The 25,255-nt window shown below is 41.1% G+C and overlaps 2 long non-coding RNA genes across 3 annotated transcripts in view; one reads left to right on the forward strand and one right to left on the reverse strand.

Annotated features, from left to right (window-relative positions):
• LOC114677560 (uncharacterized) overlaps window positions 1-2,439 on the reverse strand; it is a 54,327-nt gene extending 51,888 nt beyond the window's left edge. Inside the window, exon 1 of one of the 2 annotated variants that reach the window (XR_013417024.1) lies at window positions 2,302-2,439. This is a non-coding gene — a long non-coding RNA (uncharacterized LOC114677560). The remainder of the gene's footprint in view (window positions 1-2,301) is intronic. The other variant, XR_013417023.1, reaches the window with a different exon arrangement.
• Window positions 2,440-2,589: 150 nt separating this feature from the next.
• Window positions 2,590-24,968, forward strand: LOC144340732 (uncharacterized). The gene is made up of 2 exons (XR_013417022.1): window positions 2,590-2,756; window positions 23,945-24,968. It is a non-coding gene; the product is annotated as an uncharacterized LOC144340732 (long non-coding RNA).
• The last annotated feature ends 287 nt before the right edge of the window (window positions 24,969-25,255 follow it).

Here is a 25,255-nt window from a genome sequence, read left to right on the forward strand (position 1 = left end):
TTTCTTTTCTGTGTTATCTTGAATTTCTTTGCGTTTCCTCAAAACAACTACTCCTCAAAACAACACATACCTCTGTTCCTCCAGTATTCGTCCCTGGTGCTTTATTTAGTTCATTTGGTGAGGTCCTGTTTTCCTGGATGGTGTTGGTACTTACAGTTGTTCAGTGTCTTGGCACTGAAGAATTAAATATTCATTGTAGTCTTCTCAGGCTTGTTTGTGCCCGTCCTTCTTGAGAAAGCTTTCCAGGTATTTGAAAGGACTTTGGCCTTAAGCCCAATTTTGCTGTGGTTTTTGCAGACTCATAGAGGTATCACCTAGGCAGTCTTCAATAAGATACAGGGGAATTTTCTGGATTACCAGGAAGAAGAAACTCTTGTTTTTTTCCTTTACTTTCTCTCACATGGAGTGTCTCTGTGTGTGTGTGTGTGTGTGTGTGTGTGTGTGTGTGTGTGTGCGCGCGCGCTCACACGCTGCGCTACCTGGAACTGGGGACGTGGTGATGTAAGCATCCCTGTGGTCACACCACTAAGATTGCACTGGGTCAGACCTGAAGCCAGCACAGGACTAGGTTTTGCCCATGGCCTGCTGTAACCACTCCCTGGCTACCACCTTTGTTCACTCAATGACCTAGGGCTCTAAAATCAGCTCATGACAAAGCCAGCCAGGCTTATGTCCTCTTCAGGGTGGTAAGGTCCTCTAGGCCCAAGGCAGATCCAGAGATGCTGTCTGGTGGCCAGGGATTGGAGTTAAAAAACCTTAGAAATTCTGGATATTAGCCCTTTGTCAGATGAGTAGATTGCAAAAATTTTCTCCCATTCTGTAGGTTGCCTGTTCACTCTGATGGTAGTTTCTTTTGCTGTGCAGAAGCTCTTTAGTTTAATGAGAACCCATTTGTCAATTAAAGAACTCAAACAAATTTACAAGAAAAAAACAAACAACCCCATCAAAAAGTGGGCAAAGGATATGAACAGACATTTCTCAAAAGAAGACATTCATACAGCCAACAGACACATGAAAAAATGCTCATCATCACTGGCCATCAGAGAAATGCAAATCAAAACCACAATGAGATACCATCTCACACCAGTTAGAATGGCGATCATTAAAAAGTCAGGAAACAACAGGTGCTGGAGAGGATGTGGAGAAATAGGAACACTTTTACACTGTTGGTGGGATTGTAAACTAGTTCAACCATTATGGAAAACAGTATGGCGATTCCTCAAGGATCTAGAACTAGATGTACCATATGACCCAGCCATCCCATTACTGGGTATATACCCAAAGGATTATAAATTATGCTGCTATAAAGACACATGCACACGTATGTTTATTGCAGCACTATTCACAATAGCAAAGACTTGGAATCAACCCAAATGTCCATCAGTGACATATTGGATTAAGAAAATGTGGCACATATACACCATGGAATACTATGCAGCCATCAAAAAGGATGAGTTTGTGTCCTTTGTAGGGACATGGATGCAGCTGGAAACCATCATTCTTAGCAAACTATCACAAGAACAGAAAACCAAACACCGCATGTTCTCACTCATAGGTGGGAACTGAACAATGAGATCACTTGGACTCAGGAAGGGGAACATCACACACCGGGGCCTATCATGGGGAGGGGGGAGGGGGGAGGGATTGCATTGGGAGTTATACCTGATGTAAATGACGAGTTGATGGGTGCAGCACACCAACATGGCACAAGTATACATATGTAACAAACCTGCACGTTATGCACATGTACCCTACAACTTAAAGTATAATAATAATAAATAAATTAAAAAAAAAAAAAAAAAAACCTTAGAAATTTGCCTGATGTTCTATTCTACTATGGCTAAGCTGGCACTCAAACCACAATATAAAGTCTTTCTCATTTTTTCTTCCCCTTTCCATAGGCAGAAGAGCCTCTCCTTGTTGGCACCACCCCCCGGCCCATGGGGATGGGGAGCGGCCTGACAGGCCACTGCTGATGTTCACTTAAAGCCCAAGGGCCCTTCAGTTAGCTTGTGGTGAATGCTGCCAGGCCTGAGACTCAGCCTTCAGGGAAGTGGGTTCCCTTCTGGTCCAGGGCAGGTCCAGAAATGCTGTCCAGGAGCTTAGACCTGAACTCGGGGATCCCAAGAGTCTGCTTGTTGCTCTATCCCATTGTGGCTGAGCTGGCTTCTAAAGTGCGTGACAAAGTTCTGTTTATTTTTCCCTCTGCTTTTCTCAAACAGAAGGAGTTTTACACTGTAGCCACCACAACTGGGGCTGTGCTAGGTTACACTTGTAGTTAGCATGTTTCAGATGCCTTACCTTTCTGCGTCTGGCTGGTATCCAAGATGCAAGGCAAAGTTCTCTTTGCTCTTCGCTCTCCTCCCCTTAAGCAGAAGGAAGGAGACATGTTTGTTGCTGTGAGCTGTTTTGCCTCAGGTTGGGGGAGGACTGGCGCAAGCATTCCCTTAGCTGCTCAGCTGGTGTCTCCCTAGGTCACATGCCACCCTAGTCCTCTGGCTGTAAGCCCAGTCCACACTAGGAGTTGCCTAGGAATTGCAGTCCTTGTGTCTTAGACTGTCTCTCAAGTTCACCTAGAGCGCCAGAGCCCTTTGGCCTGCGGTGGTGAGGCTTGCCAAGAAACTTGAGTTCTGACTTATGGAATGGGTGAGTCCCCTCCGACTAGGTCTGCTTCAGATGCACCTTCCATGTGCAGGCACTGGCTGAACCTAGCATGGCTTTGCTTTCTGCTATGACAGGTCAGCACTGAGTTCAAGGTAAAGTACTCCAGTCACTGCACTCTCTCTCTCTCTCTCTCTCCGAAGTGCATAGACTCTGTGCTACATGGCCACTGCCAGGGCTGGGGGACGAATGGTGTCAGCAACTCAAGGCTGTCTGTTCAACCCTTTTCAATGCCTCTGTCAACAACATGAAAAGGGCTGGGGGAGGAACGGTGTCAGCAGCTCAAGGCTGTCTGTTCAACCCTTTTCAATCCTCTGTCAACAACATGAAGTTAAAACCAGGTACTGTGATTGCTCACTTGATTTTTGGTTCTTGTGATGGTGCTTTTCTGTGTGTAGATAGTTGTGAAAATTTGGCATACCTACAGGGGGTACATATGTTGCAGGCTTCTATTCTACCATCTTACTCTGCCTCCCAGCCCCACCTCTTAATACCATCACAGTGACAACTAAATTTCAACATGAGATGTGGAGGGAGCCTTCAAACCATGTCAGATGGCAATAGAGAGAAAATATCTTGCTGACATTGTCTTGGATCAAACTGTGACTGAAGTCAACTGCACTCTGGCCACACCAGTTATGTAATACAATGACTCCCTTTCCTGACTTCAAACTTTTCTGTCACTTGCCACCAAAAGTTAGCTAAATAATAAATTGATTTTATACATGTGAGCATGAGAATGTTCAAGTATCATGCAAAGAGCATAAGAAGTTGTGTCCTTATTCATTATCTTTTACTGAGATTTAACACTGGACTGAGAACCAGGGTTATTCACTTATTACCAAGGGCCATTCTAATAGAAACAAATGGTGACCTGGCATTCTCATGAGTTTGAAATAGCTTAGTCCAAATATGTTAGTGTATATATGTGTGCATATGAACGTGTATATGTGTGTACCTCAATTTTGAAACAGTCCTGGAAAGTCTATTACAGTGGAAAGGTAAGGGGATGTCTAAGGCTGAAATGAGGAGCAGAAGCATGTTTAACAATTTGCCTTGGGCCTAGTATGACTGCAATGTAAACTCTTAAAAGGATTTCTTTTAATTATGCTGAAATTGCTTGTTGTCAAGGAACAAGTTCCCCCCCCCACCCAAAATAAATCTTAAAACCTTAAGCTACTCTCACTCTTAAAACAGGTTTATAATTTATTCCTTTCATTCTTAGGCCTCCTTACCTCCCCTTTACCAGCTACCATCATGTTGCTTACTTTCGGATGCCTTTTCCTAGTATCCTTTGGAATTATCCAGGCTTTTTTTTTTTTTTTTTTTTTTTTTTTTTTTTTTTTTTTTTTTTTTCCCAGCCTGCTGTTTCCAAAGCAAAAGCACAAACTCTTTTCTTCTTGCAGGAGTTTTTTGTAGTAGGCTTTCTTATAGACTATAAGAAAGTAGGTGAAAAAACACAGAAAACATTGGGTTGGTTCCTGCAAAGCCATGGAAACTCTCAACAAGCATAAACAGCATCAGTTTCTCCATTTCACTGGCATGTGGGCAGAACTGGCTGGCTGTGTCCTAGCTTCTTCCTTATCTTCCTGTCTGGTTGGTCCCCTTTACCCCTTACACAACTCTTTCACGTCTAAGGTGAGGATGTGATATCATTTCCCCTCCTTCCTCAATGAGCACCAGGTCTCTCCAGATAATTGTGTGCTCTGCTTTAGACCCCGAGATCTGCATGGTGTCTTAGAGCTTGCTCTCAAAAGGGGCCCACCCTGGGGGTGTCTGATGTCTAAGTTATCTTTGCTATCCAAAAGAAAAGAAGCCCAGTTACTCCCTGACATATGTAGGAAAACCATCGCCTTTCTTTCCAGGTAGCAGAAATACTGCTATGCTCCCTTGGAGATGGGGATTTTTAACTTCCATTTGCCTCTGCTTCTAAATTTCCAAAATAATAGTACTGACATTAGATCATTATTGTGAGGATTAAATGAGTTAATTTGGATAGCATGCCTATCCTGTGTGCTCTCTCTAGGCTAGCTCCTCTGTTATTTTAGCGTCTTCTTTCCTTCCAGGGAAGTATGAATTAAAAAGCGTTGTTTCAGGTTTCCTTTTCTGGCTATGAGTTTCTAAAACAAAGATTTTTTTTTTTCATTCTGTTTTCTTCTCCCCTCCCTATTCTTTCCTCTTGATCTGACTCTGTATCCTTTCCCCTTGACCCGACTCTAGGTTGTGCTGGCAATAGAGTTGTCCACACCCACGAGGATCTCCTCCTCACCTATTAATAAAGCTTCCATTGTGCACCATAAGAAGGTTTTTATTAGCATAAGTAGTATCCTCAAAGGTATTTAACTATCAAAGCTATCAAAACTGCCAATGAGTCATTTATTTGTGCGACCAATATGCACAGAAATGTTTGCAGGGAAAAGACTAATCCACAAGGGAATTTAAATGACACCACCACTCCTTTTACTGGGTAGAAGACATTTCGGTTTCTGGTGCTAGTTGTTGTATTAAAAAATTATACCAAAAGATCTTGAACGAGATAATTCAGGGCATTGGAATACTGGTTGGTTGTGACATTAAAAAATAACTTGAATTTTTTGGTGTGCAATAATGTTATTGTGATTGCAATTTTAGACTGATCCTTAAACTTTTAGAAACACAAAAATATGTATGAGTAAAATGACATAGTATCTGGTGGTTGCTTTGCAATATCCAGTGTGTGTGTGTGGGAAAGTGGGTGGAGGTACACATAAAACAAAATTGAGAATGAATTGATAATGGTCCAACTTGGGTGACAGCTACACTGGAGCTCATTACACTCCTCTCTCTACCTTTGCCTATGTTTAAAATTTTCTATGATTAAAAATTTAAAAAGAACTATTCTATGTCAAAAGCAGAAGAACCAAGTTAGATCTCTGGTTTCCTCCTATTATGGAGCTTATTTTAAGTTTAAATTCCAATCAAGTGTGTATGTGGAGGGGTGGGGGTGGTAAGTCTTCCTTCTACACAGGCTATATCATCCACGTCTTGGACATCAGGGCTTTGGACCCTGTGGTTATGCTGCTCTTCTTACAGCATAGCTAAAGGAAACGATATTTATGGAAAATAAGTCTCATTCTACTTGATCTCGCAGAATCATTTTATATCATTGACACCTACTTTCTCCTTTCTTTCTAGTCCTTTTGCAAAACACTCATTTCTCCTTCAGTCTCTCTGACTCTGTTTTCTGTAGCTCCTGCCAGCCATCAAATAAGTTGTACCTCTTTGTTTTGTATTTGGTCCTCTTCTTTTTCTCTACGTACCTTTAATTGTGAATCTTCCTAATTCCAGGGGTTCAGCTATCATTTCATTCATTTAACTGGTGTTTTATTCTGCTTTGATCATATGACTTGGAATCTACTTGGATTGTTAGACTTGCCGATAATTAATTTGTTCATTGATTAATTCATTTATCAAACTTTTAAGAGCTTCTACTATGCACCAGACACCAGGTTGAACACAGAAGATATGGAGCTGAATAAGAAATGATTCTTCTCTCAAAAATTTCACAGTAATATGCTAATGTTTCCTGTTTCACAAGCTCTGAACTCTTTCCTAAGATCTAGATAAATGAAATTACCAACTGGATGGTTTGCTTGCTCTTCAAACTAGCATGCCAAAAAAGAGTCTAGATTTACCCCTCAGCCACCCCTTCTCACATTTGTCTTTCACCATTTCTATTAGTGTCCTCAGCACCCCAGCACCAAATTATCTTCCTCCTTTTCTCTGTCTTCCCAGCCTTGATTCCTCCTCTTTCTCTACACATACCCACACTTTAGTCAATAGCTCTGTCCTGAGCACACCCAAACTCTTCCCAGTCTTCCAGTATCAAGACTTTACTTTTAAAACCTGCTTCCTTGCAATGAGTTTGGTGTAAATTAGGATGCACATCGTGACAATATTAACTTTTATTGTCAACTTCTGTTCCTACCATAAATGCATTTTGTAATGAATCTTCTCTCTATGGCTGTCCATGGAGGATATATTATCATTTTGTTTTATATGTGAAGAAATCAAGTGACTTGCCCATGATTATACTACTGGTAAGGGTCAGGGTCAGAAAAAGAGTTTGCCAGTTTCCCAAGTATGAATCCTTTTCAGTGCTTGACAATTGTGAAGCAAGTTCTTAGCTTCTCTCAGTAGCATTTCCCAAAGGGTGTTCCTTGAGATGCTACTTGATGCTATTCAACAAAAGAAGAATCCTACAGACAAATGAATTTGGAAAATGATAAGAAATTAAAACTGGCTTTTTTTCTTCTAGTTTCTCTGAATTTTTAACATGCTAATGATGTGCATTGTGAATATATAATGTATAATATTTTATATAGCACTTTCTAAAGATGACCTAATAACCACAGAACCATTATTTCACAGCCTCTCTCAAGACTTGTTTTATTCAGAAGAAATCAGAGAAAATGTCTTTTAAAGAAAGGGAGCTTGGGGTCACAGCACTAGTTCATATTCTCTTAATTTCACTTGACATGATAAATCTTCACCTTAATATTTCCTGGTTGGCCATTCAACAAGTTTGTTATGAATTCAGTTACACATCAGTTTTAACCTTTGTCAAAAGCTTTTCTTAGGAGGCTCAAGGAGGTCCCTTACCTTCTGGCAGAGAACTAGTGAGTCTGTGTATACATTCTCAAGAAAATCATATTATTAATTAAATAGAACTTCTACTTCTTGAACACTTGCTAAATTCAAGACACTGGGGCACTTATCTCACTTAATCCTCAAAACTATTCTGGGGAGTAGGTACTACTGTGAGCTCTATTTCACAAATGGGAAAATAAAGGCTCAGTAGTACATGCAAGTAAGTCTATGACCACCATAACAGTGATAAGCTTAAGGCTCATCACCAAGTCTCTCTGATCAGAGCCCATGCTTTTAGCCTCATATTCTTATATCCTGACTCATTATCAACATATTTAAAAATAGATGAATCTGATTAAATGATAGAAAAAGAATGTACCAGAAGACATCAATTAAACTACATAGTATCTTCATTGTGAACATGTGAAGAAAAATCACATCACTCCTTGGAATGACTGGAATGATTTTGAGAGCTACTTGTTTCACCAGGGTCATAATTTCCCTGTTGGCTTGTTGAGCTAGAGAACGAGATGCTGCAGCTAAGTTGTCATCATCGCCTCTCTTTGTTGTTGCTCTTTTATTACATGTTTCAGTTGCAGCAGCAGGGATGAGTCAGGCATACTTACACAATCTTGAGTTTCCTGAAGGAGAATTGCCTGTTAGTCAGATATCAACTACTCACCTGCCCAACCAGTAAAGATTTAACCTTAGATATTGGAGCAGGTGCACATGTCAGAAATGTAGACAGAGGATAAGCAAAGAAATAAAAATAACCTGTAAAATCATCTTCTAGGTAACTTATTCAGCTACAACTGAGACAAATTACAAATGTTATGATCTTGTCTGCAAAAGGAAGTGGATAGGTGTATTTAGATGAGTTTCTTACACTGAGATAAGTAAGATAAGTTAAAAATAATGAAATTTATGTGCTGGGGTGATGACTAAAGAAGGAAATCCTAATTAACCAGAAGAGTATGGATGGTGTAAATTGACAAGGAGGGATAGAATTGGGAGGCTTAAGAGTTAGATAATTAGGAAAAACAACATATAGTAACAAAGAAAGAAGGAAATATCTAGTTGAACAACTTGAAACCGTTCTTGTTTGGTCTCAATATTAAGCCTATTCAGGTGACTCCCTGATTCAGCAAGATGGGGCTCAAAGTTGAAGATGTAACACAGCTTCTTACCTCCTTTCAAAGTGTTTTGGATTTCTCATGAGTCAACTGATGATACTCAGAGTGTGGTGCTGATGCCATTCCCATTCGTGTGTCCATTAAAGTAAACACCAGTGTGCACAGTGATCAATTTCACTGTGGGAACATCTGTAATCTGTTTTATTTTTACTTATTGACCTTAGTTTACCCAGACTCTTTATTCACAGGATTCAGAAGGTGTATCACACTAAAGTTAATGAAACTAAGCAGCTCTTATTCCCCCTTCTTCATAGCTCCTAGCATAGCCTGAAACATGGTAAGCACTTACAAAATGCTTGTTCAGAGAATGAGTAGAGGATCTAAGTGACTGAAAGAACATAGAATTAAAACAACCACTATTACATTTTGGTTTCAAAATTTTTCTTTTCATGAGATTAACTGTTCTTTGAATGGTTTGAGGTTCTTACCCCCACATAACCTTTTATAATCCAATATAAAGTGGAATTACCAGATTTAAGGAGTTTACATCTCCACTGGGGCTATGTTATAAGCTGCCAAATGCCAGTGAAATGGCATAGAAAATACCATCAGAATTCTGATATATTAATATTGCTCTCTAGAAATACACCAGTTCATTCAATGAGTGCCTTATGTTCCTCTCCTAACATAATCTTATACAAATAATAATACAAATATTTGTTAGAAAATTACCTTAAGAATTTAGTCTAAGTTGTTGATTGGAGGAGTAATTAACATCAGATAACATCACATCTCCTGGGTTTCAAATTTGCTATGTTTGCTAAAAATTCAGATTCCAGGGCCCCATCCCAGTACTACTAGATCAGAATACCCAGGAGCTAAGGCCTGAAAATGTGTACATTTTAAAAGCTGAGAAAGATTTTGGAATCACTGCCCTCTCCTTTGTTACCTAAAGAATGTTATTTCTTTTTTTACATATATTTTTAATTTTTAAAAAATTATACTTTAGGTTCTGGGATACATGTGCAGAACGTGCAGGTTTGTTACATAGGTATTAATGTGCCATGGTGGTTTGCTGTGCCCGCCAACCCATCATCTACATTAGGTATTTTCGCTAATGCTATTCCTTCCCTAGACCCCCACCCCCCGACAGGCCCCAGAGTGTGATATTCCCCTCCCTGTGTCCAAGTGTAAAGAACCTCATTCCTAAAGGAATGAGCTATTGAGACCCAGCACCTCTGAGCTCAGACTTCCAGTGAAGAAAGGACAAAGCCCATTCACCCTTTGGTTGACCCTTCCATATCTTCCTTTGATGCTTCCTTTTTATTTCTAGCAAACATTTCCTATTTGATTCTGCTTGGAGGCATACAAACAGGCCTCCTCATGTACTCAAGTTCCAGCACCGTATGTTGGAAAGAGTTGAATAAGGCAGATGTGAGTTTGCATATTGGCTCTCTCTATGACCTTCGCCAAGTTACTTCAGTTCTTTAAGCTGACATTTCCACATCTGTAAAAATGTGGGCAACAATAATAACCTTATAGGGTTACAGTGAAGATTAAATGAGATAACAAGAGATAGAGCCTGGAATATATTATCTTATGTAATTATTATTGCCTTCCTTATGTGTTATTTTTAAAAGTGTGAGTACCTAGTGTCTCAATTTCCTGAGCAAATACCTACCACCCGACTTTGTAAGATTACAGATAGGGCTAACATGGTTACAGGATCCAGTGTATCTGCATAGCAAGGCTAAGAGACAATCTATTTAAAAGGGGGCAACTTCCAGGGACTTTGTCTTGAAACTGTAAAGCAAGACATTTGCTTCTGCTTAAATTCTGTGATCTTTGTTTGCGTGACTTGAAAGAGACTAAAAGCTACCCTTTTCCCTAATCACCCCTTAATACTGCCATTGGTGGTAGGGGCCCCTATCACCAGAATTCTGTCATTAAAATCTCTACCTTGCCTTGACTCCACTAAAGCCAATGAGTGTGGAGATGGTTGTGATAGACACAGTCTTATTCATTCTTTCAACAAGTAATCATGGAACACCTACATTACAGAAACTGTCCTTTAAGGAACTCAGATGTAAGCTGGGAGTCATCTCTGGATTCTAGAACCCATGTTCTGGCTCCATTCTACTGCTCTAGACACTATCTCACGTCATTAAACACTAAAAGCAGTGTTTTGTAAAACAGTCTCAGGTATATCAATCCCTTATCGGCTGGCCCAGACCTCCAGACATCCATTTCCTAAGTTAAGAGAGGAACTAATATTCCAAGACTCAAATTCCATAGTCTTTGCTGAGCATAAGCACTGCAGCCATCATCTCCTCTGCGATGAAGTGGTCATTCTCTGAGGGTAGGAATAGGTTTCCTCTTTGTTTTTAATGCCAAGCCTGTAGTGTATTTCACTGTCAATTCATTTAAACTTATTTACTGGCTATCAGGCACAGGCACAGGCACATCACAGAAGACAGATAAGCATCTCCACCTTCCAAAACTTGCTGTCTACGTGAATATTCCTTGACAAATTATTTGGGATGAGTGGGGTCTCTTTAGCATGAAAATGACAACATCTATCAGTGTTTAGTGGTGAGTACAGCCCAGGGTTAGACATCAACTGTCAACTTAGGCTGTTGTACAGAGGCATTTTTGTCATTGTATTTTTAAGTGAAACAAGGGAAACTCCATTTCCGCTATTGGGAACAAGGCCACTTTCTTGTGCAGGCCCCCACCGCAGCCCTCCAGGAGAAAGTCGCTGAGGGTGAGCTCTTTCGGACGTGCCCTTTCCCGGGTTGGAGCCGGCAGCTGCCACCCAGTAGGGCTTCCGCTCGGAGTGTGTGAAGTCCTTGGCGGCCGCTAGAGGGAGGCGAGAGCCTGAGGCAGCAGCGCGAGGAGACGCACCGCCCAGGCCACCCTGGGTTCCAAGACCCACCACCTCCTCCCCTGGCTCAGCAGTCACTCAGTTCGATTTAGAATGCCCTGGAAACAGTTTCACGCTAAATAGCGTGAAAACAGAGTTCAATCAAAGATAGGGTTGCCAGGTAAAGTACGGCAGCCCAGTTAAATGTGAATTTCAGATAAACAACAAATACAAATACTTTTTAAAAAATCGTTATCTGAAATTCATATTAAAATAAAATTCAAACTGGGTACACTGGACTTTCATTCACTAAATCTGGCAACTCTAACCAAAGAGCAAAGGGCCCTTGGAAAGAGTGAAAGCCCTTTTAAGGTACAGAGGAGGGAAAGACAATATTTACTACCTCTCTGTTAACTGAATCTTGGAAAAGTATTGCATCATGTAGACTGGAAGAGGCTATTCTTGTCCCAGTCGGCAGAGACGCAGCCACGCAGCCTGCGGCCTTGTCTAGGAGAGATGTGAGGAAAGGTCCTCCCCTACTTTGAAAACTTCCTCCTTTATCTTCTCCAAGGCCGAATGCATGGCTAAAGTCCTCTCTGTGTTCATTCAGGAATTTCTCCTAAAGATGCAAATATCAGAAGAAGAACACAAGCAAAGCAAAGAACACGAGCAAAATACAAGCAAACACACACACACACACACACACACACACAGAGAGAGAGAGAGAAAAATACATAAAAAAAGAAAAACACAAGTAAAGAACAGAAAGAAAAAAAAAAGGCCGTTGACTTTTCCAGAGGGATTACTTGGCAGCTTGTTGGAAATAAGTACCAGCCTAGGAAAGCAGATTAAAAGCCCGGGTGGAGAGGCAATAAACAAGAAGGGAACAAAGCATCAAGATGAAAATGAGGGCCACAGAAGGAGGCTGCCGTTACTAATGCTACATCCCTGGTTAACAATATTGTCCAGGGCTGGAGCCTTTCAGAGGGTGGCTCACATCTAGTTAATAGAATGACAGCTGAGCATCTGGAATGCTCCATCGCGATTGCTATTCATTGGTGATAATAGTTTTCGCAGACTGAGCTCTACCGTCCTTCGGTCCGGAAGTGGGGATTAATTACAAGGGGCGTGTGCTCACCAGCAACTAGCTCCTCTCTCTGCACTGCTTGCTGGCTTTCCCTATTCAGAGTCGCCAAAGGTACGGGCAATACTGAGAAGGTTCTTTGAATATTGCCACAAAGCTCATAAAAGGAGGCATTCCTCCTTTGCTTCCTTTTTCCCAAGGTCACTATCAAGCAAAAACTTCCTATTTGCACGGAGAGGCTGCCTCAGCCTCTGAGAGGAGGCCATGTAAATTACTGACCTTGAAGACACTGCGCTACCCTGCGGCACTGCAGGTCTTTAAAAAAAAAACAAAAACAAAAAAAGCCCAAAAAACCAATGACGCTAATATCAAATTAAATCAGCAGGGGGCACAATTTCTCCACAATGTGTTAAGCTTCTTTTTCTGATTAGAAGGAAAAATGCCTAAGCTGTTTCTTTGTGCTGTTTTGAATCGGCGTTATCCGATAATCCAAACATCAAAATGTCATGCACAAATTCATTTTCCACAGAAACAGGCAATATAAGCCATCCAAAGGGAGTTGGCAAATTTACTGACAGTGCCTTGCTGATTATATCATTTCTGCATCCGTGAGTTTTTATTTTTTTAAATAAGCAACCATGGGATGGGTGTGTTCAAAACTGTAAATACAAGCAGTGCTATGGAACCTGTGGCCACATATTTACTTAGATTCTGTCTCTAGAAACTCCCAGCCTGACAGCGACTCCCGTTTTCTGGGTATCTAGGAAAGATGTCGTCTATTGATTTCATCAAGAATTGCAGCAGATACTTTCAGGAGCTGTGTTTTATAGATGTCCTGCACATCTTCCAACACTTTGTGCACTCATAATGCCTCATAATCCAATTTATTATATTCTCTTTTTGATTTGCTAAACAGGAAGAGAAATCAATGACTTTGTTTCTTAGGGTTTCCATACGTGTGACATGGAATGATCCAGCAATGCCCAAGTGTTGGCTCCTGTATTTGTACCTGGCCCTGGCTCAGTGCTGTTTGATGTTACTCTATTTCTCTTGGCATTCATTTTACCACCTTTGGTGTGGGGTGGGGGGGAAGTGAGGAAGATCAGAAGAATTCAAGAAATCTTATCACTAGAGGGTTAAAGAGTTCTTCAAAATTATTACTGTTAAATGCAGTATTAATAACAGACTACAGTCATGTAGAACTCACTGTGTTTCAGGCTTGATTCCTTTGTATTTATTAACCCATCAAATTCCTTCAAGACAGAGAAGGGTTAAGAAATTTGCTGAAATTCATTTATGTAATAAGTGAGGCAGAAATTTAAACACATGCAGTTTGGCTCTAAACACTATGTGCAAGGTGTAGGATTTAAAAGTTTTAACTTTTAATAAGTAATAATTCACAGGTGGATTATTAGTTTTTAATTCGTGGATTTTAAAAATGAAAATGGTATACGTTGAGTTTTGTTTCTATTCTATCCACCTGGTCGGCCCCCCTCCTTACAGTATACCTTTCCAGTACTTTATGCAGTTGCAAACCAAAACAAATACATTTTCTTTTCCTCTTCTTTATGACACTATAGGCATCGTAATGGGTTCACTATTCTGAGCTTTTCTTCTGAACCATCTATCCTGAATACCTTCTCACAATATAACAGACAAGGTGTCCTCATTCTTTTTCAGCACCTAGTATTCCATTTTGAGGACATACTGCACTTTATTTAACCACTCCTCTCTTTATGGAAATGGGCTGTTTCTTAGGCTGTTACAAACAATACCATAACACATCACTTGTGCATGTCATTCTGTAACTGTGCAGAGATTTCTACAGGATAAACTCCCTGTCCTAGGTTAATTGAGTTAAAGGATGAAAGCATTTGTAATACTGTATGGAAATTGCTACATTGTCCCCTCTCAGAGCTGTGTCACTTGGGTTCCTCCAGAAATGTCGAAAGTGCCTGTTTTCCCACAGTCTAACAGAGTATATTACTGAATTTTTGGATTTTTGCCAACATGGTAAGTGAGAATGGCTTCTCACTTATCATTTCATTTGCATTTTTAAAAGTATGGGTAAGGTTGAGTGTCTTCTCACTAAGGATCATTTTTATGTGAACTGTCTGTTCATGTCCTTGCTCATGTATCTTTTGGCTGATTGATCTTTTTCATCTCAATTTCTAAGGGTTTACATATTAAGGAAATTAATCATATTTGTATGATAGGAGTTGCAGATATTTTTCTTGCTTTGAATTTGCTTTTTACTTATGTCTTTGTTTTGGACCATAAATGCACTTTTTATTTTGATGTGCTTCGGTGGAAATATACAACTTAATTATGTTATTAATTCTTCATGGTTTAAATAGTTTTTTGACAGCCATCAAGGAAGGTATAAATAGATTTTATTCAATGAAAACATGTTAAGAACTTACTACTGTGCATTCTACTTTGTGCTCAGTGTTTGGAACAAAACCGTTCCCCTGGAAAATTTCCTAATGTAGTGGGTGAGACAACTGTCTAAGTAAATAATTCCAGTGTGCCAGTGGTAAGCATTATAATAAACACATGAAAAAGAAAGTTATTTTTAAGCAGCATCTTGAGGGATATTTAGGAGTTAGGTGGGAGAGAAGGAAAAGGTAGGCGAAGTTCTCATAGCCTAGCTCCTGAGGGAATCCCAGCACTTTGGGAGGCCAGTGCAGGCAGATCACAAGGTCAGGAGATTGAGACCATCCTGGCTAACACAGTAAAACCCCATCTCTACTAAAACTACGAAAAATTAGCCGGGCATGGCAGCGTACACCTATAGTCCCAGCTACTCGGGAGGCTGAGGCAGGAGAATGGCAGGAACCCGGGAGGCAGAGCTTGCAGTGAGCCGAAATCGCACCACTGCACTCCAGCCTAGGCGACAGAGTGAGACTCCGTCTCAAAAAAAAAAAAAAAAAATTGCCAAACACAGGCAATAATCCCAATTATCTCTTACTTAAATAAGAGGGGATATAGTAGTACTCTTACCTGAAAGAAATTTATTTTATTTGGAATACTGCAAAGGTGAGTAAGCTTATGGTGGCGTCAGACTCTCAACATTCACCTAATGTCATTTTGCTTCTGAACATTTGATGTTGTCAGGTAAGAAAAGAAAGGAGTTCAGGGGCTGGTGCATTTATAGTCCTTAATTGTGACAACTCTCAACTTATTTCTTTCAGATTAGGCTTAGAGTTTCTGAAGAACTGGAAATTGTGTTTGCCATGCCCCAGTTATTCATTGGTCAGTTCAAATATGAGACATAATTGATGTGCAAGCAAGAAGAGATAGTAGAGTCAGCGACTGACAGGTCTTTCCTACTAAGCTGGGATAAGGGACTGGGACTGGCAGCATTGGTTCAAATGGCAGATACAACTTGTTGCCTATCCACCTTATACTCTTATGTCCCACCAATGAAACTCATGTTTGGTTCAGAAAGGAAAGGAGACCAGCCCAAGTGTGTACTCTGACGAGTCTGGTCTAGTGTAGGCCAATCATGCTGATCTAGCTCCTCTTTTTCAGAAACTGGTTTTTTTCTTTTTGAAGCTCAGGGTGTTATGATCCGGTTATGGCCAATAGTGCACAAGGTGAAGTCTGCTGGAGTATTTCTGAGAGAGCTTTTGCTTTCATAATAAAGCAGACAGATGATGATTCCTGCTTTCACTGCTTCATCTTGCCTTAAATGCAGATGTGATGTGATGTGACGTCCAGAACCAGAACAGCCATCTTAGGACCAAGATGACTGAGGAATTTTTGCAGTGGATCAGCCCTGACATCATGTTGCTGACTTAACAGTTGCCTGTGTCCTGACTGCTTGGTATGTGAGGAAAGGAAACATCCCTTCTTTCTTAAGCTGGTTGAGTTTTCTGCCGAGCAGCCAGGCAGTCACTAAGCAGTAGCATGAGGGCTGCTGCTAGCTTTGCTGGCCGTATTTCTAGAGATTCAGCTGGTTAAGGAGACAACAAGCCAAAATGGATTTAGCTAATGTGTAACTCATATAGACAGCATAAAAGATCAGCATGGTCCCAGCACTTTGGGAGGCCGAGACGGGCGGATCACAGGGTCAGGAGATTGAGACCATCCTGGCTAACACGGTGAAACCTCATCTCTACTAAAAAAATACAAAAAACTAGCCGGGCGAGGTGGCAGGCGCCTATAGTCCCAGCAACTCAGGAGGCTGAGGCAGGAGAATGGCATAAACCTGGGAGGCGGAGCTTGCAGTGAGCTGAGATCCGGCCACTGCACTCCAGCCTGGGCCACAGAGCACGATGCATCTCAAAAAAAAAAACAGATCAGCATGGTGCCAGCTACCTGCAGCCATTGTTCCACAGGATGACAACAAGCCAAGGGGGGAGATGATGGGGAGCACAAGCAGTGGGTCACTCCTCACCCTGTGACTGAGAAGTCAACAACGCTAGGCTCCAGCCAAGCAGTATTATAGTCTGCAACTGTTCCCGAAGAAGGGGGACAGATGGAAAGTCCCATGCTTCACCAGAACCAGGGAAACAGATGGGAAATGACCTTGTGACAACCTCCCACAAGGTGGGGAGGTGAATGGCAACAGCCTTGACAGCACCACACAGAACTGCCATTCATGCCAAGTTCCTGAGAGCATGACAAGGCGTTCATTCACCAAGACAAGTCAGGCTGCAGCTGAGCCTCACCTCCAGGGCCTGTGTGGAGACCTGCAAGGGTGCCAGGGAGCCATTATCTTACAAATTGCAGATAAAAGCGTTTCTAATTGAGAAAACTCTTATCCCAAGGAGGTATGAGGGAAAGGAACTAAGCTTATGGAAGAACAAAGGTTTTCCAGAGGAATAGTACCTTCTCTTTATTTTTTTCTTCTTTTGCTGAAATAGATCCCAGTATCTCATAAGTCTGATTACTAGGACACTTCACTGTACACAAAGGCAGTGTTGAAAGCATTTCCAGACATTTCCAAGGGCAGATGCCAAGGTCACGCGTGAGTGTGTCTGTGTGTGTAAATGTGTGTGTGCTAAGCGTTCATTAGCAACCAATCTCATAGACCCCAGCACACCGTACCAACATGCTTCCTGCAGCTGCCCTTCAGAAGTGATGTGTACAATTACACATTCAAATTCATCCCCAGCCACCAACACTGATTTCTTTCACTCTTATTTCCTAAATACATAATGCAGGTTTTTAAATATAAAATTCCAATGTTAACAAGCCTTAAAAGAAACCATTTTACAGCCTTTGCCTTTTCAAGCCTGAAAGAAAAGCTCAAATAACTACAAGTGCAAAGCACAGGTAACATTGCTTCTTCATTTATCCCTTCAAACCACAAGATGTGGGAGATATTACTGTTATTTGTGACATTCATGTCATATCACCTTAATGTCCGGAAGTAGAATTTATGATGTCTGTATATGATTCATCCTAGCTACCTACAGGGATAAAAATGAGATGACTTTATTACTGTGGAATAGAACAGATGATCTTAGAGCTGAAGGGAACCTAAAGATCCCATACTCTAAGCCTCTAATTTAATTTTACTAGTGAAGGTAAAGTGATTTACCCAATAGGCTCCTACTATGAACCCAAAACAAAAGCACACATGGAAGTCCCTGGGCTGCCCCTCCACTCCCACCCATGCCCGGTCCTACACCCTAAAGTGTCTGGGAGCATGCATGTGAATATGCTAGCCTGCACAATCGTGCTCTTCTATACTAAGCTCTTTATGGTTTTTTTAGCCCCTTTTAATCATTGTCCTCAAAAGGCGATGCCTGAAAAAAGTCTTTAAGTTCTGATTTGCAACCCTGTAAAATTGATCCTGCTGAATAAGCTACTCCTTGTGATCTTTAGAATTTGCTAGGAAGACTTGATTAACTTTCTGAAGTTCCCAAAGAAGGGACAGATTCAGGAACACCAGTTGGGAGAAGTGGAGGAGAAGAGGCAAGAGGATGGAAGCAGGGGATTAGTGAAAGTCTAATACCAAGTAGTGAGCCCCTGCCCAACTCAACCTCCATTCTCTGGTGACCAGCCTTAGCTCTCTGGCTAGGAGAGTGGAGGATGCTCTCTGGATAAACAGATTGAGCAGGAGAACAGACCTACAGATGCCAGTATTTTAGGGTCACTCAACAAAATGGCCATCTCTACCCATAATCCCACAGTGAAGCTAACCAGGAAACAAGGACTAGCCTTGAACACAGAGCTTCACTCCACTCTCAAGGGGCTCACTCTTATGAGTAAGGACTGACAAAGAGGAGCAGATGTGAAGGAAGTCTTCAACAAGCAAGGCAGAGACAAAAAAGGAAAAACTAAAGAGGAACTCAAAAGATTCAGCAACTATACGGCAAGAAAAGTAACAGCCACAAACACTTTATAACCACATTCCTCAGAGGGAGACAAGAATACACTATATCCATAAAACAAGAACTGGTAGGCTCTTGGAAGTTAACATTTGAAAACTGAAATCAGTAGAATTGCTAGGAGATAAATTTAAGGAAATAGACCGGTGAGCAAAACAAACAAAAGCCCCTATAGATTTCTAACAGGAGAACAGAAAAAGAAATAATAAAAAAAATAGAGGATCAAACTGGGAGATAGATTTAATTAAGAATTTCTGAAAGAGAGAAAATGGAAAGGAGGTAATTACTAAAGAAGTAATAAGCAACATTTCCAAGAACTAAAGGATGTTGGTTTTCAAATGCATATGAAAGCCCAGACCCCCAAATGAGGAAAGGCCAAAACCAAGGGTTTCATGGAGACTGCAGTAGGGCTGGTTTTGTCTCCCTGGCAACTGCGCACTGGTCACTGATTAGTTCTCCCGTTTCTTGCTGGCACTGGACTCTGTTCTAAAATACAGGCCATGTGTCTGGGACTGGAGAACGTGTGAATTCTTAGTTAAGCCCAGACTACTGCAACTTCCAACTTCCTTGGAGTTGAACCCTGAGTCAGCTCAGTTGCTAAGGACCTGCTTCAATTCAAATGGGTCCTCTTGCCCCTCCATTTAGCTAGGACCAGACCCGATGATTACCCCGTCCGCAGGGTGCTCTGTGTCACTCTGTTCACCAGAGAAGACCCTAGATAAAGCTGCCAGCTTGGTTGGATCCCTTTTATTCTGTGATTTGGAAGGCAGGCCACCCCTCCCATGCATGTTCAATGGCAAAGTTGGTTCCTGATCTCAACCCTGACTGTTCCTAACTTATCCCTTTTCCCTGCTGGCCTCTGTACCCAACGGCTTAGCCTAGAGTGGTTATTTAAATGACATCTCATTATCTTATAGTTGAAATACATGCTGAGTATTGTCTGGGCCATATATTTGAGTCAGGAGACACTACAGGCCTTCAACTATATGATCTTAATAAACGAATTAATGAATGAATGGATTAACAAGATTACATTCCTGTAGAATTTGTTGGCATAAAATATTTTAACGAGTTTCTAACTGAACACATAAGCCAGATCACCCAAATGAGGTCATTTGAGTAAGAGAAGAGAGAAACCAGGAAAGCAGCACAAAAGAAGCCGACAATGCTCCCAGCCTTACCTTCTGCAGGTATTTACTGAGGCCCACCATGGGTCAGGCACTGCCATAAGCACTGAGGGTGCAATAGAGGGTAAGATAAGGCCCTTCTCTTGTGGAGCTCATCTTCCAATAGGGCAGACAATAAACAATGAATACATTTTGCTCACCTGTTTTATTTCAGAGTATGACTATTTGCCAGACAGTGCTCCCAGGGCTTTCAATAGTAACTCATTTAATTCTCACAATCTTATGAGATAGGCACTATTAACATTCCTATTTTTCGGAAGAAGAAACGGAGGAACAGAAAAACTAAGTACCTTCTCCAAGGTCTTCCTCCTCCCGACCCCGCCCCCCAGCTGTCAAGTCACAGAAGCAGGCCGCACATGCAGGCCGCCAGCTTCAGGTCGTAGGCCTTACCAGCTGCCAGCCTGCTGGCCTCAGGCAGGAATAGGCTTTGTGGAGACAGCAGAGTGAGGGGCTAGAACGCCATGGGGTGCATGTGCCGCTTTAGATAAGAAGGTCAGAGAGTGTCTTTCTCAAAAGAAGGCATGCCTGTGGCCCTCTGTGTGCTTTGGAGCTCAAAGGAATCTGCAAAATCGAGGACAGTGAAACTTTCCCCCTTCCCATCCTCACGATTAATTTAAAAAGAAATCAGAAGTTTCTTGTTTAGCAAATGATGTCTAACTTCTGAAATTACGGCAGGGTCGCAGTTGCCAGGAGTGGCATCCACAGTTGCCTCCAGGAACAGTTGCCATGGCTTCTTGGGAATATTTTTATTTCCTCTGATGACTATGAGTTAGATTCTGTAGGTGACACAATTCTCACCCATTTCAGCTACGTGATACACTTCTTTACTTTTCTTTAAAGGTGTTAGTTTATTACTCCGTGACTGTTTCTATCCTTATATTTATCCTCTCTATTTGGAATTTTTTTATGATTGCTCTAAAACATCACATCTGCAGGAAACCAGTCTCTACATTTCATCTCTTTGGGTTCTCATCATGCTGACCAGTGTCTAAATTTTATTTACATCACTTGGTAACAAAATGGCAGAACTAAAGTGCCGAACCTTTCTTCAGCCATAGTGTACTTTCTGCAATTGGAAGACCCTTAGAAATGCACTGTTGGCCGGGCGCGGTGGCTCAAGCCTGTAATCCCAGCACTTTGGGAGGCCGAGACGGGCGGATCACGAGGTCAGGAGATCGAGACCATCCTGGCTAACACGGTGAAACCCCGTCTCTACTAAAAAATACAAAAAACTAGCCGGGCGAGGTGGCGGGTGCCTGTAGTCCCAGCTACTCGGGAGGCTGAGGCAGGAGAATGGCGTAAACCCGGGAGGCGGAGCTTGCAGTGAGCTGAGATCCGGCCACTGCACTCCAGCCTGGGCGACAGAGCGAGACTCCGTCTCAAAAAAAAAAAAAACAAAACAAAAAAGAAATGCACTGTTACAGTAAATATGATGAAGGCTTTCCTGGAAATGGCATGAGCAGAGTGGTAGAAGCTAGCATCCTTATGTAAACTGATTTATTCACTGTTAAATGCCATACATTTTCATTAGGTGATCAATAGAAATGACATGATTGTTCAAATGCTCAGCCCCGATATTTAAATTCTTTCTCCTTAATCTTAATGAAGGCATATATCACAGCAGTGGAGTGGGATGACATTTAAGACACTCATACTCTGTGATTAGACATGGATCATTCAGAGGTTAGGCTTCAGGCTAGCCACGATCCTGACATGTTCTATATAGCAATCGTGGTAATTACAAAACTTACAATAATAAGAATAACAAATGATATCTTAGTTTTTAGACTGCACCTTGAGCTTCTTCTCAGCCTTGCGTTACATAATTGGTAGTGGGGAGGAGCTTCTATTACATGTCAGGCCCTGAACACAAGGAGTGGGAGAGAGGGTAAGGGGCTTCTGGGAAGATGAAAATTGCAAGGAGGCAGCTGGAAATAGAATCTAAGTTTATTAATCAAGGTTCACCAGAGAAACAGAAACCATTGATTTATTTTAAGTCATTAGCTCACGTGATTATGGAGGTTGGCAAGTCCAAAATATGCAGGGTAGGCTGGAAGACTTGAGACCCAGGGAAGAGATGATGTTGCAGTTTCAGTCTGAAGACAGTCAGGAGGCAGAATTCCCTCTTCCTCTGGGGACTTCAGTGTTTTCTCCTAAGGCCTTCAGTGTATTGAATGAACCTTACCCACACTGTGGAGCATAACCTGCTTTATTCAAAGTCTACTGATTTAAATGGTAATCTCATGTAAAAAAAAAATACCTTCACAAAAACATTCAGACTGCTGATTGACCAAATACCAGGGTATTGTGGCCTAGCCAAGTTGACACATAAAGTTAATCATCACATTAAGGGTCAAATTGAAATCATCCAGTCCCATTTTATAAACCAAGCAAAAATCCCTATTACTCAGAAATTCATCCAGTCTCTGCTTGAACACCTCTCAGAATAGAACTCTCAACATTTTTTAAATTATGCACTTTTATACTGAAAGAGAATCAGACTGACCAAAAATCTGTAAGATTATTAAAATTGACATTCATATAGCTTTTACCTAGATTCACCCACATATTCCCTCTCCTCATATATATATATGTATGTGTATATATATAAAATTTCTGTTTTTCTTCATATATATTGCTGAGCTGTAAACAAGTCCAAGCTTATACCACTTGCTGCAAAATAGCCAATAAGTTGAGAGACAAGGTGTTGGGGAAAGGAAGGCAACTTTATTTTGGACAGCCAGTAAACCAAGAATATAATGTACTGGTGTCCTAAAGAACCATCTTTAGTTAATAGAATTTTAGGCCGCGTTTATGTTAGGGGAAGGCGAAAAGGGAGAAAGTTGAGATCAAGAGGTGATCAATGATCACAGACATATGGGTGGCAACAAGGGTCTCAGGGAGGGTTGTGAAACTGCATTTGGTCAGGTCACAATGCTCCTATAAATCTTTAACATAGCATGGTTACTTATGTGTACACCATCCTTGTCTCCTCAGGGATTTGTTTTGGGAAGGGACTATTATCCTTGCTTTAAAGGTAAACTGTAAATTCCTCCCATAATTAGTTTGGCCTATGTACAGAAATAATCAAAAGCAGTTAACCTAAATGATATCATTGTGCAGGGTGCTGGGGGCACTGGTGGGTTTAGGAGCCAAGTGGAACTAGTCATGCTAGACCTGCTTTCACTACTACAATTTCTGCACTGTTGAAGGTCATTCCACAGTCTTGTGGGATTGGGTACAAAAGAATTTTGTCTCTCATCTGCCTATTTCTTGCTGGACAAGGTTGATGACGAACAAGTTGATGAGGGGCGCCTGTAGAATAAAATCATTTGACCTGCCTAAGGAAATATTCCTTAGTGCTTCTTTTAGGAGCAATGATCATGGACATCTTCTTTCTTGCTTTGATAGTTTTAGTCAAACTCATGCAACCTTTGGTTACACAATACCTAGTTAGTTTTACTAGTCTGTAGGCCACCAGGACAAAAGAAGAATATTAAGGCCCAATTTAAGAATGCTTTCCAGGATTAACTGAATTCCACTAGGGATCCCAGAGAATAGGTCTATAAACAAGTCCCCGAAAGTGCCCAGATTAATTCTGCTTTGGTGTTCTAAGGTTTGTTGAAGTCAGGTAGCCTATTGTATAATTTTATTAATATGGGTCTCTACTTTAGAGGAGGAATTAATGTAAGTGCAATAGGTGGCTTAACCTAGGGAGGTCATTTGGTCAATAGAAATTACACTTGTAGGCCTGTGGGTCTTTATTATTTCTTTGCACATAATGTGTAATGCAGTGCTGAGTAAGAAAGAAGCATGGACCTCTGGGTACGAAGTTATCAATCAGACTCTGTAGGTGATTGGAGAAACAGGCTTCAGGTTGGTGCAAGAGTAATTGCAGTTTTTGCATTGTTGAAATTTGCCGTTTGATATTGGAATACATTTTTAAATAAATGTGGTTATGTTATTCATCATTTTAATGCACAGTTCTCGCTTTTTTTTTGTTAATGACTTATTACTTGCTATTTGTTTTATATTTATTATAGACGATGGAAATGAAGTCAGACAAAAAGCAAATTCGAGTGATTTTCTTATTCGAGTTCAAAATGGGTCATAAAGCAGCAGAGACAACTCTCAACATCAACACGCATTTGGCCCAGGAATTGCTAACGAATGTACAGTGCAGTGGTGGTTAGAAGTTTTGTAAGGAGACGAGAGCCTTGAAGATGAGAAGCATAGTGGCCAGCCATCAGAAATTGACAATGACCTATTGAGAACAATCATCAAAACTGATCCTCTTACAATTACACTTTTTTGCTGAAGAATTCAGCATTGACCTTTCTATGGTCATTTGGCATTTAAAGCAAATTAGAAAGCTGAAAAAGTTCAATAAGTGGATGCCTCATGAGCTGAGTGAAAATTTAAAAAACTGTCATTTTGAATTGTCATCTTCTCTTATTCCAAGCAACAACAATGAACCATTTCTCAGTTGGATTGTGATGTGCTATGATAAGTTTATACAACACCTGGTGATGAACAGCTCAGTGGTTGGACCAAGAAGAAGCTCCAAAGCACTTCCCAAAGCCTAACTTGCACCAGAAAAAGGTCATGGTCACTGGTGGTTTGCTGCCGGTCTGATCGACTACAAATTTATGAATCCCAGCAAAACCATTGCATCTGAGAAGTATGTGCAGCAAATTGATGAGATGCACCAAAAACTGCAAAACCTGCAGCTGGCATTGGTCAACAGAAAGGGCCCAATTCTTCTCCATGACAACGCCTGACTGCAGGTCACATAAACAGTGCTTCGAAAGTTAAACAAATTGGGCTATGAAGTTTTGCCTCATCTGCCATATTCACCTGACCTCTTGTCAACCGACTACTACTTCTTCAAGCATCTTGACAACTTCCACAACCAGTAGGATGCCGAAAATGCTTTCCAAGAGTTCACTGAATCCTTAAGCATGGATTTTTACACTACAGGAATAAGCAAACTTATTTCTCATTGGCAAAAATGTGTTGATTGTAATGGTTCCTATTTTGATTAATAAAGATATATTTGAGCCTGGTTATAATGATTTAAAATTCATGGTCTGAAACCACAGTTGCACCAACCTAAGTAAAATTGTATACAGTTTAGGAAGACAAATCTGGCAGTGGGAGAGTTTAGCAGAAGAGGCAATAGATTGCGAGATCCTAACTAAAGAGTTGTTTTGCCAAGCAAATGAAAATCCCCAAAGGACAAACATGGCTTTATTCCAGCAAGTTTAATTGATGAGTGAATATTTGACAGCACTTTGAATGGCCCTGTCAACTTGGCAGCAAATCAGTGTTCAAGTCCTTGTTTTCTCAGTCTT

Source organism: Macaca mulatta, chromosome 4 (genome assembly GCF_049350105.2).
Source record: "Macaca mulatta isolate MMU2019108-1 chromosome 4, T2T-MMU8v2.0, whole genome shotgun sequence".
In the NCBI taxonomy this organism is placed as follows: Eukaryota; Metazoa; Chordata; class Mammalia; order Primates; family Cercopithecidae; genus Macaca; species Macaca mulatta.